The sequence below is a fragment of the Apteryx rowi genome, unplaced genomic scaffold (assembly GCF_003343035.1).
Source record: "Apteryx rowi isolate R43461 unplaced genomic scaffold, aptRow1 scaffold_37, whole genome shotgun sequence".
In the NCBI taxonomy this organism is placed as follows: domain Eukaryota; kingdom Metazoa; phylum Chordata; class Aves; order Apterygiformes; family Apterygidae; genus Apteryx; species Apteryx rowi.
This window is the reverse complement of record NW_020450196.1, coordinates 3,033,704-3,055,910: the sequence shown is the minus strand read 5'-3', so window position 1 is coordinate 3,055,910 and position 22,207 is coordinate 3,033,704.

Genomic DNA, 22,207 nt, shown 5'->3' with positions numbered 1-22,207 from the left:
GTTTCTCCTGGAAAAATACATGCAAATCCCATTGAGCTTTTGCAGGCCCTGTGGAAAGCTCTTGGTATTTGGCCTTTCTCATGCACCAGGTGTCCAAGTGAGCTGAAGTGCTGCTTTGAGCATCCTGGCACCCTCTTACAGATCTTATGTTACTGTTACTTTCAGAATATGATTTTTTCTTTCTGGATATAAAGTTTTTCTCCAGGTACTCCAAGGCTGGTACTGATCTCCCTTTACTAAAAGGAAATGGAAATCTTCCTAGAAGATTTTTTACAATTCCAATATACTACTTACAGTCCAAAGGTACTTGCATGGCTATGGATTTTACACTAACTGTATTGCTGCTATGATATTAAAGTACATACTATGTCATCCTCTGACCTAAGTTTAATAAAATACTTTGTGCCATTGCAGTACTGGATCTCTCCCTAGCACCTACAAAAATTTTGCTCATACTATTTTGTGAGCCATCTCCACTGGATGCCATTTTCCAGAATTCTCTCCAGCTTGAAGTACCAGTTTAAGAGAGAGTTGTCCAGGTCTTAAGAAAACTGCAGTCTTTTTCTGATGGGGATTTCTGACACTTAATCTATTGGCAATGTCATAACAGCAATAAATAGTTCTGTTTCTAGAGAAGACAACTAAAAGTTGTTCTTCATTCCATGAGCTCATCTCGTATTTGTTTCTTCTCTACTCCAGAAAAGATGCTATGTATGTCAACATATGCCATGGGCTAGATGATTCTAGTTTGGAGTCCTGCTGCTCTTGCTTTCAAAACAGTGACAATTAGTTGGTTCATTTTGATGGACAGTAGTATCTCAGAATAATGGCTGTCTTCTGCCTGGAACAAATGTCCTTGAACCTGAGAGCCTGGGTGCTGGATGCAACAAGAAAACTAGCACTGGACCTCTGGCTCCAAAGCAAAGGCAAGAGTTATGGTGAACCTTCAGGGAAGTGTGGAAGAGTTTGTTTTACCTTGATTGGTTAGCTATCCTTTTCATCTCTCTTGCCTTGCTAGGAGAGGGAGAGGGAGAGGGAGAGGGAGAGGGAGAGGGAGAGGGGAGGAAAGGAAAGGAAAGGAAAGGAGAAAGGAAAGGAAAGGAAAGGAAAGGAAAGGAAAGGAAAGGAAAGGAAAGGAAAGGAAAGGAAAGGAAAGGAAAGGAAAGGAAAGGAAAGGAAAGNGGAAAGGAAAGGAAAGGAAAGGAAAGGAAAGGAAAGGAAAGGAAAGGAAAGGAAAGGAAAGGAAAGGAAAGGAAAGGAAAGGAAAGGAAAGGAAATTTCACCCTGCAACCTGTGGAATTGTAGCTCAGGTTTATTGTAGTGCGCTAGGAAAATTTTGGTCATTTGATCAATTCATGGCCAACATAATCTGCTCATACTGGCCATAAATTTTCTAAAAGGAACTTGCTTGTGTGGCTTATCAGCTACGAAATGCCTCTTTTACATTACTAGTAGCCGAACTGATTATTTCCTTTAGGAGACTAGTCTTTGCTCTCTTTTGGTGAAAGAAGCCTTTCTGGTAGTCATCACCTAGAAGATCAGAGAGACAAATGTACAGGGATTCTCCCATAAATATGACTTTTTGTGAGAATCAGTTGTCCTTTAGACTTCACCCCAAATTATATGAGAGCTTCCTATTCTTCCACAGCAGTGCTGTGTCAGTGTGCATCCTGACTTTCTTCACAGAACTACATTTTACTGTAGATGAAGTGAAACTATTGGGTGTCACTTGCTGGATGCCTTCTCTTTTAGTCTGGATAGGATCCAGCGTCTCAAGTGCATGTCTACATTACTTGTGGTGTTTCCTGACACAATTAACAGTCCATATTGCTCCAGAAACTATCTTAGACTTTATTAATACTTGATATGATTTGGCTAAGAAAGGTCCCCATAGGCATTTTCAGTCTTATTCCATTAGGGAGCAAGTGGTCTCTGTATCAGACAGCTGTGGAGCATAACTTAAGTGTTGTCAGTTTATTTGCCATTCTCTGGTTCACGCAGCCAGATCGGACAATGGTTTTGCCAGGGCACTCCTGCTATCTCTGTGGTAGTGTGTGCCCTTTTCCCCTATCTTTGATAGGAATGTGAAACTATGTCAGCAACTGTGAGTGAAAGCCTTTGTATGCAATTGCTTGAAGAAAAAACATCTATTTATCTCCACCTAACAGTGGTGCCATGGTGTAGTCACCTATTTCCAAAAATCTGCTTGTGCTTTCATTAGTCTGAAATGCGCATCTTGTCAGATTTTTATGGGCAAAAGAGCACGGCTGCCATTCACCTTTCTCTGCTCAGCTACACAACATGAGAAAGTTGCTGGGAGGCAAGCAAATGTGCTATTGTGAGAAATCTGCTGTTGTGCATGTATGTGCCCTTGCCCTCTGGCTTCTGCACTGACCACGCATCTCAGAGCGCTTCATTCCTGGGAAGCAACCTGCTGGTTAGTCCCATCACATATATCCTGTGTGATTGTCAACAAGGCTTTACACCACTTTGCTGCTTCAGCTCTGCTGTGACAAGAGACTAGCACAATTTTCACCTCCCCCACTCCTCCTCCAGTTGCAAGATGACTTTATATATCTGCTTTATAGGTCTATAGGATCTAGTAAAATGGAGGTCCAATTTCTGCTAGGTCACATAAAGTTCTGCTGTAAATAACTAACAATGAGATTGTTAGCAGTTGAATGATCTATGATCAACACCACAAGTGGCAAAAAAATTCTGTGTATTGTATGTGAGTTCTTGTCTTCAAAATAGTGGTTGGCATTCCCATTGATTTATGTTTATATATGGTTTATTGCTGCACACTCAGTAAAGCAATAACTGTACCCAGCAATTTTATTGCTGGTTCGAGGTGAGGTTTTTATAGTTCATCATAAATGTACTTATGAGGATTTCATAAAATGAATAAAAAACAAATCTTATTCCAGTTGTAAACATGAGAATTAAATGGGCTGTGTAGTACAGAAAATACTTACAATCCAGAATAGATTTCTGAGGATTATATGACACTTGTAACAGCTCAAAGATTAGGCGTAATTTATTTGAAACAGTCTTTTAAAACATGTTCTGCATCATAATCCATTGCTGATGGTAATACCATCTTTGTACAAGAGTGTATTTTTAACCAATTTTTGTGCCTTCTGCTGATGGTTGCAGCATGCTTCGCTTGGTTCATTTGTAGAATGTGCCTAATATAAGTTGACATCAGTCGTTGTTGTTTGATGACTGATTTTAAAACAGCTATTGAATGGTTTTGTGCTGAGGCTTTTTTATCTCCCAGGCTTGTGAAGACAGATGCATGTGTTTTGCAGTCTGCCCTGCAAGAGTCCAATAGATATCTGGGGCATTTGTTTGCAGGATTAGGGTGTCAATGAAGGAATTACGGAGCAGCCGTCAGGATTTGATCCAGACTTCTTGTGTACACAGAGAAGAGACTTAAGATGAAAACATGTAATGGTCTTGAATCACCATGCCTGACTGGGTAGTGAGCCTCTTCAACGCTGGGGTCAACTTTATAGTGGGTACTTTTTAAAGGAGAACAAATACAAAATCTGACTGTCCTATCATAGTAACTGCCATAAAAGCTTGGGGAGGTAATGATTTTGACTTTTGTGGTACAGTAGCTTTGGATCTATAAATATATACATATGTATATATATATATTTTTTTTTAGATAAAATTAGGAAATAGAAATACAGCACAGCCCCATATTACCTGTTCTTGTAGCAGCTATGACTGACTGCTCCTTCTGCAATTTTTTAGGAAGGTTTTTGCTTAAGAGGATTAAAGTAGAGTTAGAGTAGAGTTAGTAGAGTTAGAGAGGAGCTGTTAACCTTCTTCCTGGAAAGCTCATGAATGCGTTTTGTTCCAGGGAGGTCTAATGGTTTTAACTTCTTTCAAACCAGGACTATAATCTGTCTAAGTAGAGCAAAAGGGAATAGCATGTGGGCTGGCAGAAAAAATGATGGAGTAGTTCAGATTGGAAGAGATCTTGGGAAGTCTCTAGCCCAACCTTGTGCCCAGAGCAGGCTCAGCCGTAGGGTCAGACCAGGTTGCTCAGGGCTTTACACAGTTGGGGCTCGACGACTTCCGAGGCCAGAGCCAGCAGCACCTCTCCGAGTCCGACGGCACCTCCTGGCCCTGCCCACGGTGCCCCATGGCTACCCCTGCTACCAGCAAGCAGCACCAGCCCCACAGCCTCTTCTCACAGCACCGGGCTCCTGTCCTGCCACCCATGGCCTCCCCCAAGCTCCTCATGCCCCAGCCCGGCTGGCGCCTCCCGGCACTGGCCCTGGCCTGTGACAGTGCTGAACAGGGCCTGGGAGCACCCAGCAGAGGGGACAACCCTGCCCTGCTTGGGCCGGCCCTGCTTATGAAGTTCCTGTTGACCCATTCCTCCAGCTTGTCTATGACATGTGGCCCTGTCCTTGGGCATTTGCCTACAGCCTCCCAGCTCAGTGTCATCTGTGAAGTTGCTGCAGGTGCACTCCACCTCCTCCTCCAGGTCACTGATGAAGATATTGAGCAGGGCAAATCCCAGCAGAGACTCATGAGTAGCTCCACTTGTAACTGGCTCCCAGACAGAGCACAAACCATCAACCAACAACATTCGAGTGTGACCATCCAGCCAAATTTTTGCTCATGTAGCTGTCTACCTATTCAGACTGTAACATCCCAGCCTGGATACAAGAGTATTGTGGGAGATTGGGTTGAAAGTCGTGCTAAAATCAAGGTAAATGTCATCCACTACTTTCCCTTCTACTCTTGGTAAGCCCAGGCTGACTGTTCCCAGCCACCTCCTTCAGTGGCTGGAAGAGGTTTCCAAGAGGACTCACTACATGATTTTCCCAAGGACTGAAATGAGATTGACTGACCTGTAGTTCACCCCATCACCCTTCTTGTTGTTTCTGAGGATGGGTGCAACATTTGCCTTTCTCCAGTCATCAGTAGATACTTTCCCAACTTCCATGGCCTTTCTGAGATGACAGGGAGCAGCCTCGCTAAGATGTCAGCCAACTCCCTCAGCCTGTCAGGTCCCGTTGACTCACGGGGTTGAGATTTCTCAGGAGATCTCGGACTTAATCCTCATCCATGCCCTGTAGCTTTGCTCCTCCTTGAGCACTGTCCCCAGTCATGGAGGCTTTGGAGAACTTGTCAGTGCAGGCCAAGGGGAAGAAGGCACTGGGCATCCTGTCTCTAAATCGAATCTGGATAATTAAGTCTGAGACCGTTATCAGACTATAAATCTTCACCATATGTAGTCTAGGTTGGGGCTACTGGGCATTTTAGTGTAGGAAAAGCATCCACCAGTCAGTCTGGGGCATTTTTTTCTCTTGAATAGGGATGCCAGCTAAGCAGTTACATGGGTTTTCCTGCTTTTCTTCATTTCAGAGCAGCGCAAAGGCCTGGAAGAGAGCCCAAGGTACATCCTGTATTTGAAGGTGAAGAAACAGAGAAATTATTTGCGGAGTCAATTTTTCTCTTGAGGCAGATGCCAGGAAAAACTGGGCCATGCATGCTCTTTTTCTTAAAAAAAAAAAAAAAAAAAAAAAAAGGCAAGGAGCAAAATTATGTGTAAACTTGTACTAACGAATCAAAGGTTAAGTCTGCTTTTCAATTAACTCTGTATAAGACAAAGGGAAGGGAACCTGTGGACTTCTTGGAATTTCCCCACAACAGTTACTTGTCCAAATTCACTAGCTTCGAGAGAAGATCTCACTGGGCTGGGAAGGGATGAATGCAACTACTGCTGTTTGCAAAATGACTGAGAAACAAATTCAGTGTGAGTGAGACTCTCTTTATTTCTATACAGATTAGAACTGTTGAGAGACTGAGGGGGCAGAGGGAGCCTTAGGAACATGAGACCAAAGACAGCTGTGGCAGGAGGTACTGCAAAACTCCTGGGCAGTATTTTTCTTGTGCTAGGGAATTCTCTGGACAGAGAAAATCTTTTCCTCAGTGACCACTTCTCAGTAGAGATAGAAGGTGAAATATAAAATGGGAGTCAAGCTAGAGAAAGACCTGGAACAGAAATGTACGATGATGATAACATAAATAGAAAACATACAAACTGGAGGAAGTATCTGTTTGGCTTCAGGATATCTGGTAAATGCATTCTCATATTCAACACATCATTTAGAGCTCAGCTACTCTGATCATCTCTCATAATGCAGAATTTCTCCCAGTGATCATTTCCAGCAGAGTGTAGTTGAACAGCATGCTGCCTGAATGACATTTGCTTTTATCTAAGAATGCTACATGACAGAAAATTGTTGTGGCACTCTGCCACAAAATTACTAACCTTCCCTTCATTTCAAATGTCCAGTTTGGGCTGTTTAAATTGTATTCTTTTAGCTACTTTAGTACCTAACTTTTATGATCTGACTTGGACTCCACTTCTCCTTCACTATCTCCATGGCATGGCTTTTTCTTTCCAGTGACTGTAAGTTCCTAATTTAACTTTCTGTTCTGTGCTTAATCAAGATGCATAAAGTATGGAAATGCTCCTTTTAGTCTAGTGTGATGTTTGTTCATCTTATTAAAGTAGTTTCTTAGGAATACTCTAGAAGGTCTGAGAAGATATGTCCAAATTTGACCTCTAAACTTAAACTGAAGCTAGAACAAATATAACCCATTTAGAGAACATTTGGTAGCAACTGTATTTCAAAACTGGCCAATGTAAGATGTCTCGCCTTAGAGCACGAAGAACTCAACTGAATCTGTGCTAAATGAAGGAATCCTGAATGTACTAATCAGGAGGAAAAGAGAGGGAAATGAGACCATTAGAAAATTCATGAAACATTTAACTAAATGTGTGCAATTGTAATATGAGATAGATGGGGGAGCGTAGAATAGATGGATGAGATAGATACCCATTTGCAGTGTTGATTCAGTGTAAGGTATACAGGTGCAGACAAGAAAAAGAAGAGGAAAAGTACTTTAGTTGGAAGCATTATCAATTACAACACCAAAATTGAAAACCTATTAGCAATGGCACTTGAACTTATTGAGTTTGTCTTCTGGAGGGAAGGAGGGCATGTGGAGTAGTTGTAGGTGATGAGAATGGGGAGCGTGGTCTTTCCCAACATCCCTACTCCTGCAGGCAAACAGGCTGAGATGAAAGCTAGCGCCTATCTGGAAAGAGGAAGAAGAAAATGAGCTTAGGTGCTGCTAATGGTTTTCAAGGGAAACACTGAAAGAAAATCCGGAAATCACTAGAGGTGGAGATTGGGATACATAGAGAGGTGGAATTTGGGGTGTTGGTAGATGTGCACTTTTAACCGGGGGGTTGGGGAGGGATGGAGGATGGGGCTTTAATATTAGTGTTAGCATTTACTTCACTGGAAGGCAAAATAAAAGGGCTGGTGTGGATGAAGGACTGTTAATTTGTTACTGGGAAGGGCAGAGAGGAAGATCTGAACTAAGATAATGGGGCTTTGTAGGCCTAATCTTGAGAGAATATTTTTAAACTGAACAGTATTAGGCTTAGTTTTGTGGATGCTTTCAAAATCCTCATGCAGGGTGTTTGAAAATGAAATTACCATGACTTTTTCGACTGTTGGTAAAGAGCTGAAATGTAGAGGCAATCTGTATTTTAGGAAATTGAGTCAAATGTAGAAAACTGACTTTCTTCACCTGGTGAATGATGGCTGTATGGAATAAATTTCAGAGAAAAGCAACTTAAGTAGTTTGTTAATGAGATCAAGATATCTTGATTTGTTTCCAAAGGGGGAGATCTAGGAGGCAAAGATGTTGAGGAAACATGGTGAAAATGTTCAAAGGTGAGCTTTTGATGCATTTCAGAAGGTTTAATATCTTTTCCTGTTCCTAAAATTTGGTGTGCTCTTACCTCTGATTAACCTTTCGCCTCTGTTGTGTGACAGAACAACAGTGCCTTTGTTAAGCTCTCAGCAGAGCTGCTGATTCTTTGTGTCCTACTTAATGATTGCTTAATCTGTTGGTCATCTTCCAGTCTGTCTGTGGTTTTTTTTCTCCTTTTCCCTATCAAAACAACAGAAACAAAAAAAATACCATTTAGACCCTTCTGCCTTTTATTTAAACCTTGAATGCTGAAACTTGAGAGAGAAGTTGTTTCTTCTTAGCCAATCTGACATATTCTGTGTTGAGTATTTGCTTTAAAAGCAGCAAAGTCAGAACTTGCTCTGTGATCTCCGAAATGAAAGAAAAGCACGAGAGTTTTGCACCTCAGCGTTCTGCCGCCTCTAGAAATGCACAGGAATAACGACCGCTTGAAGATTTTTTCTCAAACTATCTGGTATATTCTCCACAACATACGAGCAATGTTAACATCATTTTTCAAAAGGGTTCTGAAGTCACTGGGCCTTTTACTCAGTTTTGTCCTTTATAAGCAGATGTATTTTATGAATTTCTCGTTGTAGTGGGTGTTCTCCTATCTTGCCCAAACCTTGTTACTATAGTATAGGGCCTATAGAATAACACCCATGTGCCTCCTATTGCATGTAGGTTTTCTGAGTTCATAAGAACATTGGACCATGAGTTCAAGCAAAAAAGGTGCAATGGTAGGTCTCTCTATATATTAGGTATAAAATCTTTACAGTAGTCCTAAGAAAGAGATGTGGTAAACTGTGAAACTGAGAAGTAAATAAGTCAAGTGGAAGATGTCTGTGCTTATTCTTGACCTGTCACAGTGAGAGTGGATACAGAGCTCATTTGATTTGCTACATTTTCTATGCACCCTGTATGCCGAATTTGCAGTATTGTTCTGAAACTGGGCTGAACCTGAAAATATTTTGTTTGCTGTTTCTGCCCAAAGGGTTGTGTTTTTTCAAATTAACTTCCCTTCTGAAACAAAGCCCAAATACTATCCACTGTTAGTATACACTTGAGGTTCTGGAGGTGATTTTCTTACTACTGCTGAAAGCATTAAATATTGATTGCATAGAAATAAATCTTGTAATGAAAATTTCAATTATTGGTTAACGGTGTGACCTCTTTATAGCATCTGAAGCTTTTCAAGAGAATTTGTTTTGTCTCTAGATTTAAGTAACTAAACACATGAATTTTTATGAATCTGCAGGGAGCCGCAGTAGCTGAAATAGGTTTTGCAGGCAAGATGTTTACTATATACCCTACAGCTTTAACTGAAGCAGTTAGTAAATCACTTATTGTCACTCACTGTAAATCATTTTTATAATACCTTAGAGATCAAAGTATTGCTTACACAGCACTGTGAGTATGCATGGCACTTTACAGATGTCTGAATATTATAGGGAAGTATACCATCTAAATTGGATATAATTCAGCTAGTAACAACATCAAAAAATTGAGAAACCCAAGAGCAATGGCATTGAATTTGTTGCAGGCAATGTGTGAGTTCTAGAAGCACTGTTATACTGGGGAAAGTTAGCACCCCCAAGGTATTCAAACTGTGCACTGTGTTTTGGAAACAAATAGATCAAATGATTGAAAAAGAACCAAATACTCTTCTCTTTCAGTGAGTCTCCATTAGCTCATTGTTCTCTGGCTAGACAGCCCCAGGTCTGATCCCAGACAGTGCCATACCGTCATAAACCTTGGCCTGGAAGTGTGATGGTAATAACGTATTCATTAAAAGGGTCTGCAAGATAAATGTTTTAACATCTGAGATTGAAACTTGAGCACCTTATCATGAAGAAATTCAGTTAACCTCTCCTGAAATCTCTTCTCACCCATCCGGGAAGGATTACCTCAAATATGTGGTCAAAATAATTTCCTTCCTTTTGTACATGGGCCATAGCCTGTTCTCATCTCCATTTTCATGTTCTTATCAAAGTAGGATCAGGCTGGGTTTTGAAGTGTGCAGGGTCCGTGATCAGCAATCCTGTCATCTAGTTACTAGAAACTTTTATTTAAAGTAAACAATAAGCTTCTAACCTGTGTTTTAACAAAAAAAAACCCATCAAATCTATGATGGGAAGTTGTTTCCTCCCTACTCCCTTTCCCTCATGGTCCCAAAGGGAACCAAAGTCATGAACCATTTTCTCTTTGCAGTCAGCTTAGGTTGGTGCGGTGTTTTGTTTTGTTTTGTTTTTAGGATTTTGATATCTTTGGACTAAGACTTCTCTATCCTTGCTAAATACCTGCCTCCAAGTTACTAGTCCAGCTGAGCTGATCCCTGCTCACTCTAAGTTAAATGGAGAGACAGACAGAACCTAGCAGATTTATGCAAAGCACTGGGTGGAAAGGATTGTCGGAACATAACGCTGCTTCCAGAAAGTGCTTCTTTCTGAAGTCATCAGACTCTGTTTTCCAGTACTAGTTTTACTAATGGTAAAGTGGGAATATTCCTTTACCTCACGGGGGACTTGCTGAAGCTTCTATTATTATTATTTTACAGTCAGTCAGTTCTTTCTTTCATTGTTTCTCAGTTAAAATGAGCAAGTTGAGAGGTATTAGAAAACTACGCTCAGATGAGCTACATAACTGCTCAAAAACACAGCCAGCTCTGCAGTGGCTGGTGCCCATTTCACCCCATCATGCCCAACCACCTGCTGCAGCTGCAGCCTCCTGAGCACTGACAGTTGCCTGGTGCAACACTTGCATAAGTGGCTGATGCCACTTGAACTCCTATTTAGAAACGCAGGAATATATGAGGCAAGTTGTGCCATAAAATGTTGACTGTTCTTTAAAGATTGTAGATGTGCTTCCAACCTCTAAAGAAAATTCCTACTGAAATTCCCCAAAGTGTTGCAAAGTGAGGACTAAAGAAAACAGGTTGATAAAGTAGCAAACTTACCTCTGCTCGAAAACTGATGTATGTGTTTAAGGCTAAGCATTTGTTTATGGCACTGGTGAAACACGAACATACATACAGGAGCAGCTAATTATTTGAGGGACTGATTTGTTTGTTTCCCTTTTCCCCTCTCTTCTCCAGAAGTACAAACGGTATGCTTTTTTGATTGTTTTTTGACTGAAAATGGAAGCAATAAGTATTTTTCTCAGTCTGTTTCTTGATGTGGAAGGTTTTTGGTGGACACACATCATGACAAGATGTGTACATCCCATTCCTTTCCTGTGGAAATCAATAGCAGCATGGTATGTGGAGACAGACCTTAAAGAAAACAAAGCTTTATGAATGACTTTAAAGCCACTAAACATTGATTTTTTTTTCCATCTGTGCGCTATCCAAAAGCACACAGTACCTCTGGTGCTAATTAATCTAATTGGTTCACTTATTTGGGCAATGTTTTCAAGTGCCACTAAGCTCTCTCAGGCCTTGGCACGCAATTAAAGAAGGAGCTGGCTTCAATATTTCTTTTTTTTTTCCCCTTAAAAAACAACTGAACAATTAAATCATATTTAAATATCTTTGTAACAACTTATGAGAAAATATGTATATAGTTTATGTAGATGCATGTGCAAACGTGTCTGTTACTGATTTTGAATCCCAAGCAGTTTCAAGACTTTTGTCTTTCATTAAAATTTCTTTGAAACATTAATCTTGTATTGGATTTTAAAAAGACATCAACAAGTTCGTTCTTCTAGCATGCTTTTTAAAATTCATTATTCCTTTTTCTTCCCTTTTCCTTTGATTCTTGTCCTTACTGTTACATCTTATTCCTCATTTGAAGGCCAAGAGGGAAGTTCTCAAGAAGTGAGAGTGGAACAGTGAGGTGGAACAGAGCATATGGTTTCTTGGTCAACTTGAAATTTTCATTGCTCCTTAAGCAGCAGTGGGCTGTGGACATAAAATGAACAGTAGGATTTTTATTTTTTGGCTTGCTGCTTTTTTAACCTGATGCTTAAGAAAAGTGCTCACCTAGAGAGAGACTGAATGTATTGTGTTGTGATGTCCCAGATATTGAGTTTATGCAAAAGAAATGCCACTGTCTTCTCCTGACGCTGCTAATGGCACTTGCGCACAGACATGAAGGTTGTTCAGACAACTTTGTCCCTGGACAGCTGTGGACCTCCAGCCCGCTCTCTCCCACGCCAGAGGCCTCCCAGCCATGACCCCCTGCTGCCCCAAGAGCTGTTTGGAGAACTGGTGTTACCTCTCAGTCGGCTGCCCAGATGTCCTCGTGTGCAGCCCAAAACAGCAATCAGCTTGTTTTGCTGCGTCTGGCAGCAACCTTGTCCTTCATTTGAGGTGTGCCTCACCCTCACATCTCTGCCCTTGCATTACGGACTGTTTTCTCCATGCCATTTCATAGATCTAATACAAAATTAAAGCTTGGATAAAGGAAACAAAAAAAAGATATAGACACTATCTTTTAAATGAGATGAGATGAAGCTGTTCGTTGCATTGGGTAGGGGAAGAATTCTCTCTTCCAGGCTGCCATCAACTTTGGCAGGGATGTAGAAATTACTAGTGGCTAATAATTATAGCCCCACTCTTTCAAAGAGCAATAAAATATAATTGCAGTTGCCTAGAAACTAGGTGGGTGGTCAGTAGACTGAGATCTGATTTTAAAAATAAATGATGCATAAACATGCAAGGGCATAAAAGAAAGCTACTGCACCTGACAAGTTTTTTTATTGTCCTCCAGCTTTCTTTTACTGGGTAGTCTCGCTATGGATACTGTATCAATGCTTTGATATATGGAGAATCAGGATGGTTGAAGTTAATGGCACAAAACACATTAATCTGCTCATTGGCAGTTTGAATAGTGTTAGTAATTCTATGCCAGCAAGGGTCTTCAGATACAGAGTTACTCCCTTCAGTCCAAGTGAGAGTTTGTGGTCTTAGGTGTCCTAAAATGGAATTAGATACATAGAGGCCTGCCATTTGTTTATATTGCGTCAAAACAATGGAACAATGTGATTGCTTTCAATTAAACCTTTTTTTTTTTTTTTCCCTAGCCTTTGCAATCTTCAGAATATCTTTGGGTTTGTTTTTTAAACTCCTTGTAGATGTATTTATTCTGATTAGTTCAACCCTACAACGAGACTCTAGTGTATACATGACAAAATGAGCAAAGCAACCAGTTGAATGTTGCCAGTTGCTGCTTTCTCCAGGGCAATTTCAAAAGCAAGATAGTGCCATGTTTTTTTTGTGTATATATGTGTGTAAACATCCATTCTATTTTGCTAGATTACATGCTAATTTTCACCACAGCCCTATAATAGTATGAGATGAAGTTGTCTCCCATTTCTTGCCTAGATGGGACTAAGTAGGTTTGAGCAACAGCTTTAATATAAGAGATTATGGATAATATATAATTATTTTACCACTGTTCATTTTAAATGTTAATGATGTTGAAATCCCTGTCAGGCTGAGGTGTTTATAGTTTAATACCTTGTTTCTTACAGGAACCACTGAAAGATTCTCCAGAGGACGGTAAAAGAAGCTGCACAGCAGAAAAATACAGTTCAGCTACCTTTTGGGGGAAGTCTGTTGACTTACAAACCCCAGCACTTCAGAATGTAATCTTTCATTTTTTTTTCTCTAGCCAACGTCATTGTTCTCCTGAACTATTAACATTAACACAGGAATGGCTGGATGAAGGAGGGGGAATAACGCTAGCAAGGGGTAAAGAAGAGAGAGTGAAGCCTACCTTTATTTTCATATCACAGTTAGTGAACACGATGCAGTGAGTAAAACGAACAGGAAAACATTCCACCCACTTGGTCTCTGCTTTCATTTATTGAACAATTTCCATGAAGAGCAATGAAATACACGAAAGCATTAATGAAAAGCTGCTGTCACATACTGGCTCTTGTGGCCAGGCATTCCTGTGCTCCCCTCTCCGCTTAAGGAGGGGCTCTAGGCTGGATGATCAGCTTGCACGAGTCAGGCCCTCACTCCTGCAAACACAAGTGCCCAAACTCTCAAAGTCTTGGCAACATTCCCTGTTATACACACATGCACAGGATTGTTGGCTGTGTGCTCAGCATATAACTTCACATGTATCCTTTTTGTCTGTTTTTAAAGGTAAAGGAGTCTCTTTTGCTATGGATCATGATGTAATTAAATGGAGCACAGTCATCTATACAGCGAGTTACATTGCTCAGGTTTTAAATCCCCCTTGGCTTATTCTCAACTATTTCATATTTAATGGAAAAGGAGAAGATCACAGACATTTTGACATTTTTTTCCCAGCCAAGGGCAGAGCCTGTCTTTACCAAACTTCACATTTTTTTGTACTAAGACTCCTTGAGGGGCGTGTTTATTTTCTTTGATTAGTGAATATTTTAAGTATCTAGTGCAAGAGGTTAGGAGAAAGAGGATATCCTGAAGAGGAAATGTAACTAAAGTCTGGCTTTTCAAGATTTGGGGTTAGTTTTTTTTTTTTTGAAGACAGACTGAGAGCCATTGACACAGAGACACGGGAACTGTGCATGCATGTGTGTGTTTTAGTTCTGTTGTATTCAGAGGGACTCCTTGCGTCAAAGCTAAAAACAACTGCTTGCAGTGTAAGATCTACAGACATACTTAACAGGTGGCTTAGGAGTCATGAAAGTTAGCTAAGGGGTAAAGGATGAGTGAATGTTTCAAGGGGAACTCGACTTTCTGCTGCTGTCAGCGGGAGTTTTGACAGCTAAATGAAGGCCAGGAGCATTTACAAACCTGGCTGTCCATAGCTGGGAACGGAGAAGTACATTGGTCCATCACCCAAACAGAGCCATGGTGAGAGGTCAGAGCAGCGGAGCCAAGGGTGGGTTTGCCTTGCAGAAAGTTTCTCCAGTGTCTAAGGCGAGTCGTGCACCACTGTCCAAGCTCTCCCTGGGGCTTTCCGCTCCTTCCCTTGGGGGGTACCCACTGAACAGTTTGAGGGCAGCCCGTCGGAGGGCAGCACCTGCGGCGGCACCGTCTGGCAGCTGCCCGCCCTCCCAAGAAGGGCCCTAGGAGCTCGGTCCTTTCGGAGGTGATTCCCTCCCTCTCAGCAGGCGTTACTTGTCACAGGAAGTGGGGCTGAGCATTTACACAGACAGCGCGATCCTTTGAGCCTTATGGCCTTAGGCTTAGTAAAAATGCGTGGTGTAAAAGCTTGCTGCAAGTCTGTATGTCTGTGCTCTGCATGCAGCCGTAATAAAATGGATGCACTTGGTTCATTTTACTCTTGTAGCAAATAACGCATTTCCTGTCAACTAACTTGTATACTGCAGGCATACTGGTAAAACCTGAGCAAATTTTACATAATACTTATTTATGTACGTAGTTTGTTTTACAGAAACTTTCACAGTTTTAATGGTGTAAACAAGAATTCTGGAATGGGTATGAAAAGAAAAACAAACAAACTGCTTCATGACATTTAACTGGAGGTCAGAGTACCTGTTTGCCAAACTGTGGGTATCCTGAATATTGCTGAGAGGTATTTGACCTCTTTTGGAGACAGGATACTGGATTTGATGGACAGTGAGCTGTCACCTAGTGTGGTGTTTTTATGCTCCTGTGCTGCCAAAAAGGCTGTCATTTCAAATAAGGCTTCAGGGAAGTGGCTCATCTTTCAGAGGCTATGAGCATAAAGACTGAGGAGAAAAATGGTTAAATAATATATCACTTCTATGATTTGTCACGTTATGTCAATCCTTGCAGTCAGAAACAGGAGCTAACCAAGTTAAGTGGATGTTTTTGAATTGCTGGGTGTGTAACCCAAGACTAATAAATTCATCCATGGAACTGTTTTGTAGCCATGTAATGAAATTTAGCTGAGACCACAGTGCATTCTAGTATGCCTTGTGAAATCATTGCACAGTAAGTATAATGTGATACAGTTGGACCTATGTTTGGCAACCATCACTTCAAAAAACAAACAAAAAGTGCATACAGACACACTCACACATGCCAGTCCCCAAGAAAAATCAAAAAGTCTGTGAAAAACCCACCTAGAAACACTACAGAAAGCAATCATACAAAAAAGGGTGGAATTGTACAATTAATAAAAACTCTGTGTACAGCTTTGGGGCTTCTACCATAGCTATGGGCCTCAAAGCATTTAGTCATAAGCTCAGTGAAACTAATTACAGCATTTTCATGGCTCTCCATCACTTTTGGATAAAGTACAAAGTACTATTCAGCTCAAGGAATAGGTTTCATTACCTCAGTTTTAAACAGGTGCAAGCAACTGTGTAAGGTGCAAGACTATGTTAGAACTAGATCTTTCAATATTATTCACTAACTTAGCAAACATTTGACTTTGGTTGCTGTAGTAAATTTCCAGCATCTCTGAAAACTTGACATAGCCAATGTGTCTGTAAACACAGTAGACTGAAGGTCATGTAGATAGGCAGCAGGGCAACAAGGGGCAAAGCCTGGGTGTTATGATCCATGGCGTATTTTCACTGAATCAGTTTGAAGAGCTTCTGCCGTAAGCACTTCTCTAAATAACTGGCTCATGAACTCACTGCCTCCTGATGAATCCTTTCCCTCACAGATTTTTTTTCCCCTGCAAATAAAGCAACATGAAAATATTTCTTGAAAGTAGGAACAGTCTGGATGGTTTATAATTTTGTGCTAAGAAACAGAGTATACAATAAATCAAGGTTAATAGGAAGTAGCTTGCTAGTGTTAGTGGTTTAAAGATTGCCTCAGAAGAGTATTTGCCTGGTCACTTGGACATCTTCAGAGTTGTTATTCATTGAGCTACTACCTCAGGGCAAGCACAAAAAGTGTGGATACAACAGGCCAAATGGATGCTATAATGAATCAGTAATCACAATTTAGATCAAAATTTGGAAGTGAAAGAGAGTATTCTTCCAACTTCCTTTTTTCAGTTATGACAAAATCCCTTCTTTAAAGTCTGATGTTTTTTCTGAAGGAATAAATGGAAATTAACACTTTGTCTGCTGTGTGCTTATTCTAAATATCTTGCAGATGCTGTATTGCAAGATTCGGTTTAAAAAATATGTCCTAAGTAAGGCACACTTCCTCAGTCTTCTATTTGCAACGCAAAGATAATGGTGATACACTGCCCTTAAAATATCTAAGGTCTGTATAACAAATAACTTTCTATTATTTGAATGTCTTAGTTAAAAAGCTTTGGACAGAGTTTTTTTTGTCATTATTAGAGTTCCATTTTTTGTATGTTCTGTAGGTACTATGCTACTTTCCAGATCATATTTTGTGGCCATAGTACAGACAGACCACGTTTCACAAGTTTAAAGTGATTCTTATTTCTTCACCACATGGTGTCTAAAAATGATGCTCAGTATTTGAATTAGTACCCTTGACTCAGTGAAGGTCTTGGGAATGAAGTGATGGTTCATCAGTCCACTTGTAGAACCAGAATGAATTATTAGATCATCCAGTCTGATTCCCTGACAGACAGGGGAGGGGATGAAAATTTCATCCAATTAATCCTGCACTGAATCTAACAGAGAACACAATATAGCATCTTTGAGTAAAACATGGAAGTATCTTTCAGCGTCATTACTTGCATTGGTCTCTTGTGTTGGTTTTAGAAGGTGAAGATGAATAGCAAGAATATGCAACATGTTCTACAAAATGTTGAAAAAGCCTAGTGATATAACGACCTTGTGAATGTTTTCTTACTTTATACTTATACATGCTGTTTAAAAATACCCACTACAAACAAGCTGTTTGATGAAAAAAGTGCAAGTGATAAACGTGGAGATTTTCAGAAAAGCCTTTGATCATTTTTAAATCCATGTTAATTTAGCTGCTGGATTTTCTTCTGAAAGCTTATCTCTTTTAAAGACAGCTTGTGAAGTTATGTCATTACCATTTTCTTCCTGCTTATGTGTAGCCTTTGCTGGCTGAAAATGTGTCCATAAATGAGTGCACTGGGTGCTAATTTGTTTAACGTGAGTGCAGTGTTTTGTTCGGCAGAAAGATTGCTGAAAGACAATAATGACCTTCAAAATATGTTGCACTAAATTAATTTTGGTCCATATGTGTTTAATAGGATTGATAGTTATATGGTGCTGCTGTCATTGAGAGAATACATCAGATATCCAGTGACAGGCGGAAGCGGCCAGGTATGTTGAATCAGCAAACCTTCAGCTATGTCTGAAGATCATTTCCTATGGAAATCACCTACTAACCTATACTCTTCTAGACAGCATTTCAGAGCAGCTATCTCAGAGGGAAAGCGAGTGGGAAAGTGCCTGGGAAAACCAGCCTCCTTAGGCTAATTTTAACCTGGTTAAATACACCATGTGGCTGAACTAACAACGTGAAAGCAATTTCCCTCATGCTTCTTGGTTTCTAGACATTCTGGAAAAGCCCACACTGAAGTCCCGCCTGCACCGTGTCCATGCAGCGTGTACCAGCTCTGCAGTCAGTCAGACATCCTCCTCTGCCTATGGAAAGCACAACCACCACGCAGCAATAACCCACAGAATGGCCTGTGCCAATTAACTGTAGCCGAACCATGGGCTGAAAGCAAGTGTTGCTTTATGTACTGCTCATTTTCTCATCTTATCCTGTTTGCGTAAGCATGTTTTTCCAGTCACTGAGACGTGAAATGAAAGCTGGTTTTCAACATCTGTCACAAGTGAAGGCTGCTTTTGGAGCTTCCTGTCAAATATCAGCCCAGGATAATCTACGTTCTGCCTATCTAATTTCCTATCATGCTTTAAATGGAAATGATATGCTATGCTTTTCCATGGTGCTGCGCACTGTTCAACTGGTGTAGTTCTGTATCCCAGAGGTAGTCACGTTCCAGTGCTGGCTGAAATGACTCACAATGAAGCCAAAGCATGCTAAGGTGGCTAGTATCCAGATGATGGCAAATGAGTGTTATTCTTTTACACATTTACCCAGGAGTCTCCCATGCCTTAGGAGAGGGCAGAAATTGTTAAAGCATTTTGAAACTATTAGTCAAAAGTGAATAAATTGCCTATCAATTGGCAACAGTGTAAGGAAAAAAAAAAGTGCAAACATGGGTAGCGTTAGCATGACTTTGTAAAGAACTCCATCAAAACTTCCGAGCTGTTTACTGCAACTCTGTCAGCTGCATGCAGAATTATGGTTTGGGATTTATACTGGATATAGCAGTTCTGCTTTTCCTGCAGGCTACGGCTTCCACAGGATAATCTGTGGGATTTCACAGGAACTGCAGTAAAGAGAATATTAGAATAGAAAACTCCTGTATAGACTGTAAGAAACAAAATTCTGTTCAGATTGGGACTTAATAAATAGAAATATTTTTATAATGCTTTTTGAATATAATTGCTGTTTTAAAAAGCTTAGATTTTTCAGTGAAAAATTTTAATCTAGGAAGAATTTGGTAAAAGTAAAGATTTTACAGTTAAAGCACCAAAGTGAAAAAATCAAGTATGGCCTTTTTTTCTCAGGCTTTTCATGCAGAATTGATGATGATGATGATGATAAATTCTTAAAATAAGACTAAAGATTAAAGAGGTTATTCAAGCTCCTTGTCTCTGAACGCTCCTCAGGACTCATGCTGAAAGTTCTGACTATTCATTTTAATTTGATTAGCTTTTTCCTATAACACAACCCCCCTCCTCTTTCTTAAAAAATATTCATTTGATTAAAGATGTCATCATTTTTCCAAAATGCAGTTCCTGTAATTCCCTGTGATGTAGACAGGAAATGTAGAAATTGAAAAAATTAGAAAAAGGTATCACTATAATTTTAGGTACCCAGTTACCAGCATTACACTTAATGATACTCGTGACCTATTGCATAACAGGCATGATGCACTGAATAGATGTTTTTAAAGAGCAGACACGAGCCCATTGGAAACAGTCTGGGAGCACTGTTTCCTTTACTGAAATGGGCCGATGAAAATCCAATAATTTCTTTCTTAAGCTGCTGTTTTCTTCTCCTTCACTGCTCACTGGCAGTATTTCAACTAGAAGAAGCATGGAAGCCAGTCAGGTCTTTGGGTTCATAAAAGTGATAAGGGCTGTAAAGTCAGCTCAGCTGTACAAACAGATCTGTTGTCTGGCATCACTTCCACTTGGTTGAAGAAGGAAGTCTGAAACAACTGCAGCTCTAATGGTAAAGTATTTGCAAAGAGGGAATAGAACTGGATTCCGTAATCAAACTCAAAACATTTTGATAGTGTTGGGAAGGGATCCTTGCTAATACACTCATCTTGAAACTACAATGAGATCATCGTAAAGAATTTAATGAAATGCATATGTTAATTTAGCTGGAGAATTTTCTGTTCCTTGTTGCCAGTGTTTTGGCAGACCCAGCCTCCTGGAGCAGGGGGAAATGACTTGACCTTGATATTGTGCTCCATCTCCTTAATTTGTGAAAAAGATTTGGTAAGCCTCAGTTGGTAAGGTTATGACAGCTTTGAAAACATAGATGTTCATTTTATTCATGGAATAATAAGCTATGCTTGTTTGTTCTGTCCTCTGGACCAAAGCATATAGAAATTTGTGCAGATCATTTTACAAATGCTGGTGTCTTTGTGGGCTAACATTCTCCTAAGAGCAGAACAAAATGAAGTTTAAAATGTATTCCAAACCCTCAATTTGAAATAACTGACAAGAACCTGTACATTAGTAACTGAAACAACTGTGTGCCTCAGCAGCAGATGGGTGCACTTGGGATTCTACACAGCTGAAATCACATTTGACTGCCTATTTTAAAACTCAGTCTATCAAAATATTAATTTTAGTTTTAAATGTTGCATGTCAGAGTTCAGTCTTGTAGTGTATCACCCTTAAAAGCTACTAGAAAAAAATATGAATCTCTCTTTTATTTCTGCATGGTGCTACCCTGAGCTGCAAACATGATGGGGCTATGCAGCCAAAGTGGGTTGCTGGAACCCAAGTTTCTTCTGTGTCAGAAGGTTAAAGAGCTGGTATTTTCCTTCACTGCAGAGAGCAGGGACAGATGTTCCTTGAGAATATGGCAATAGCAATGTGGGATGCTTTCTTTTTTTGTTGTTATGCCAAATACCAAATGCCAATGATAATTATGCAGGAACAATAAATAAGAAATCCATGTAGAAACAGGATACTGTTTCCTCTCTAAGGATGGATTTAGGACTTCTCTGACAGCACACTAACTGAAATACTTCCATTATCCATAGTCCAGTGTAGGATTAGTGTCTCTAAATTTTGATATAATGTGAGGGAACACGAAGGAACACCTGTCTCTACTCAATTTTTTCATCTGTTCTGTGAGATCCTACCAACCTGCTCTACATTAAACACTGAGCCACAGCTGCTTCAATATCTTGATTTCCAGGTATTTCCCACTTAGAAAAGGAACAGGATTGCTTTTAGCCTGTGTAGCACACTCCTCTTTGGCCACATCATAACAGGAACAGACTGTTGGAAAGAGATCTGTATCAAGAAGGAGACATTAAGCTGGTGTTGATCTTTAATACAATGCTGAAAAGTCTCCTGGTACAGCTCACAGACCCGCATTAGCACTGATGTACCTGGACCCACAAAAATAATCCTCTCAGCATGACTTTTTGTCTTTGTTTCAAAAATAGACCTATATCATGCAAGTCTTATGTAATGGGGAAAACACATGGGAGTTTTTCATGGCCAAAGGGCACCAGCATCACAAGTCCCTGGGAGCAGGAGGTGACGATGACTCAGTCATGTAGATGGGTCAAGCTTGGTGGGCAATGGTAGATGAAGACAGGGGGCATGGGTATGATACATGCATAGCTATGATAGAAATAATATCATTTTACTAGCTACCAGAAATTTAGCAGTTTTCTTTTTGTCTTATCATTGAAAAAAATCCTTTTTGTTTTCCTTTTCTAGTTGTCTTAAACAACCAAACCATCTTGAAACCCAGACCAGGACAACAATTCCAAAAAAATGGGATTTGGGGCTTCTGTAACAAATTTTGAGGGAACCTTTAGTTTTCAGATGTTAATTCCTTTTCAGATGCTAGCCAGTTATTCTCTCACCGCTGACTAACCACTGGAGGACACCTCTCTGATGCCACCCTGCATGGCTAACCATGACATTGGTCTATGCAGCATGACTGAGGAACTTCAGCCCCTTGGAGAAGCCCTGTCCTGTGATTAGCTGTGACCTGTGACAGCAGACCAGTAGACCTGTTCAGGCTCACCGCTTCCTTGGGAAGAGTACTCTGTGAGACTGCCAGCCACATTTGTACCACTCTTAATATAGGCACAAAGATTTCTTCATATGAAATTCAAGAATTAAGAAATCAGTATTTACATCTGAATACAGATAAACACAATAATTCTCACTGCTACAACTTTGACTTACTCATAAGCATTTTGCAGTTTGTCAGGGGATTCTGCTAACTCACAGCACATTTCGCACAGCCCCACTGGTTTGGGATGTAATCCTCTGGTAAGTCCTGTGA